The sequence below is a fragment of the Azolla caroliniana genome, unplaced genomic scaffold (genome assembly GCF_043228905.1).
Source record: "Azolla caroliniana isolate FFs.n. ecotype wild unplaced genomic scaffold, voAzoCaro1.0.p SCAF_1, whole genome shotgun sequence".
Taxonomy (NCBI): domain Eukaryota; kingdom Viridiplantae; phylum Streptophyta; class Polypodiopsida; order Salviniales; family Salviniaceae; genus Azolla; species Azolla caroliniana.
This window is the reverse complement of record NW_028230436.1, coordinates 36,165,910-36,169,007: the sequence shown is the minus strand read 5'-3', so window position 1 is coordinate 36,169,007 and position 3,098 is coordinate 36,165,910. Positions and strand designations below refer to the sequence as shown.

General features: G+C 39.4%; 1 pseudogene; it reads left to right on the top strand.

The window, feature by feature from the left end:
- The first annotated feature begins 1,465 nt into the window (after positions 1 to 1,465).
- On the top strand, positions 1,466 to 2,109 carry LOC147870225 (protein METHYLENE BLUE SENSITIVITY 1 pseudogene; annotated as a pseudogene).
- Positions 2,110 to 3,098: the final 989 nt, after the last annotated feature.

The following is a 3,098-nucleotide window of genomic DNA, read 5'->3' as shown; positions in this document are numbered from 1 at the left end:
TCGGAGTAGAAGGAGATTCATATCATACATACATACTAGTAAAATATAGAGGAAGGTCTAGAGAGGAGTAGCTAGAGAAAATATTGCCTTTTAGGTATATACTCAAATGTGCGCATTTATTGCACACAAATCGGAAAGCTTCAATCATAGATGGACAAGAGCTATGCATGTACTTGAGCACGGGCTGATTAGTGCGCTTGCACGATACATGTTGCGTTTGAGATTTGTTTGTCATGTCCAGTGGGTGGTCGAGAGAAGCCCTAAACCCTAAACCCTAAACCGGAACTAGAAGATGGGTTCTAAATTTAGTGGTTGCTCTCGGACTGTGTGTGCGGCCGGAGGATTTGTCTCGTGTTGTGCTATGTGTGGCCGGATGGATGGTTTCTTGTGGACACCCACACCCACACACAACACAGTCAATACACAGACAGAGAAGTGGCGGTGCCCTAGGGTTAGCAGGTAGCAGGTTGCACGCACAGATCCACACAGCAAACAGACGACGACTCCCATTTCTCCAACCCCTTCCTTCCATTGTTTCCATCCTCCTGCGCCGGCACGACACAGGTTCTTCCAACGCTCCTTCCTTCCTTCCCTTCTCTCTGTTTCTTCTCTTTGTTTTCCTCGTTCCTCCCTTTCTTCCCCGTCGTCCTCTTCATCTTTGTACTGTTTTACTGTATGCTTGCCCTAACTGGATCGTTCTACATGTCGCACTGTAATCATAGGGTCCGCATTCTCTGTCTGTGTCCCGTTCCTTTCTTTTCATTCTTCTATGCTAGATTGACGTCGGTATCAAATTCGCGTGTTTGATTCTTGTTTCACGGGGTACTGCGTCTGTCTCGGGTAATAGCTTTGAACATCGGAATTTTTTTCCATCACTCAGTTATTCCTCTGTTTCTTTTTCGACTCTCCCAGACGGGATCGTTATGTCTGCTTTCTGGTGGTTCTTTCTGAAGTTTTCTCGTGGGACAAAGTTCCGCCCGTGTGATTATTGATTCTAAGTATATTATTTTCTCTTTTGTATTCATTTGCGATGGAAAGTAATGCCTATCTCGGTAATGTCTTTTTATATCTTCTTCCCAGGTCACGCGTGTTCTAATGATTCTCTGTCTATTGAGGATACAAAAGGAACACGCGTAGTATTCTACATATAAACGGACTGCTTTAAATCCTAGCTGCTGAATTGAATGAATACCTTTTCTCGTTATGTATTCCAGAGAGAGATATAGAAGTAGAAAACACAGAATTGAAGGGATAAATGGAGCGCTTTGAAACCTATCCTTCTTTGTGTTTTAGTACTAGCGAGAGATATAGAAGAAGCTTTTAAATGCGATATCTTGAATACTATTTGGTTACCTGCATTCTGTTTCTATACATGTTTTTTTTTCAAGAGATATAGAGACGACTAACGTGGATATGAAATTTCTAGATAAATAGAGTTCTTTGACTCATATGTGCTCAATCCAATACATTTTCTTTCATCTTTAGGTTTTTAGGGATTCTCCACGATGACAGGTAAAGCTAAGCCCAAGAAGCACACTGCAAAGGAGATAGCTGCTAAGATTGATGCCGCCACTACAAACAGGGGTGGTGGGAAAGCTGGTCTAGTTGATCGGACAGGCGGTGATAAAGGAGGTCATGCCAAGTTTGCGTGCCCGATTTGCAAAGCCACAGCACCTGATGTTAAGAGTATGAATATCCACCATGATTCCAAACATCCAAAACTACCTTTTGAAGAAGATAAAGTCATCAACCTCCATGCTTCTGCTTCAACTTCAGTAGCATCAGCATCAGCATCAGCACCAGTTCCAAAGCCTGGAATTCGTGGAAGTCTCAAAAAGTGAAACTACTCTTGAAGGTAAGTGTGTTCTCTTTCTCTCTCTGTTCAACAACATCTCTGGTTAATATCACCAAGATACATCTCTTCTTAGATGGCATGTGAGAAGAGTGGTTCGAAATTGTACACCTTGTCTCTTGACACCACTGGAAAGCCCTTTGTTCAGCACCATACGATGGTTCCAGTTCGGTTATTCTTGAAATGGGGCCGCTTTATCCACTCTATCTTGTTTACTGCACTATTTTCTTATCAAATGATACTACTTGTTAACAATTTGCTATAAGGGTATGAAATGGGTATTCTATAGAAGCCAAAATGCATGAGCTTTTAAAAGACGCTGATTAAAGTATAAGATAAAAGCAAAATTGATATGATTTTGATAAATACCATATGGTGGTGAATGGGCTTTGTGAAATTGGTACCTTGATCGGATAACTGAAAATTCTGTCTATTAACAGTTTGCTCTTTGGTCATAATTAAAAGAGGGTACATTTGCCCAGGTATTGTATTATTTATTTTTGAATGGTACTACTTATTTGCATTTCCTATGTAAGTGCATCAAATGGTTTGTCTTTTGGTAAATACAAATTATGTTTTGGTAGATACCTTATTTTTATCACTGTATACAGTTTCACTTCCTAAAATAGGGTACTTTTGTCACTTGCCTGTTGTATGTGCTGCACAAATTCGTCATTCAAAATTTATTGGATGACATGGCGGCTTCTCATGGTTTATCTATAGAAGCAAGGTGTCTTAAGATGCATGTATGTAGAGGAGAGGTTTGTGATCAAATAGGAAAAGTTTGATTTGGTACTCCTAAGAAAGAGTTCACTGTTACTGTCCATTTTTTTTTTCTGTTCGCAAGAATTTCTTCTTTTTCCAAACATACTGTATGCAACCAATCTGTGCCAGCTGAGAATTCTTCAGTTTGCTGCATGTTATTTATATTCATTGATTCCATGCATAGAATTTGTTTGAGCAACAAATGTTTTTTCACAACATTTTCTGATTCAGTTTTCTCTTGTTTTAATTGGGTTGGATGCTATTGTTGGGGTCCAAGACAAAGTCAGCATTATTTTGATTTGTCCATAGCAATGATTAATCTTCCTCAAGGTTGATTAATCCTTATCCAAGGTCAAGACCAACTGTCTTATGTTGATATTATCGTTTGAAATGGATGCCATTTTTGAAGTCCAAGCCAATGTCAAGATTATTTGAATGGTCCATGGCAATAATTGATTTTAATCAAGGTTGATTAATCTTA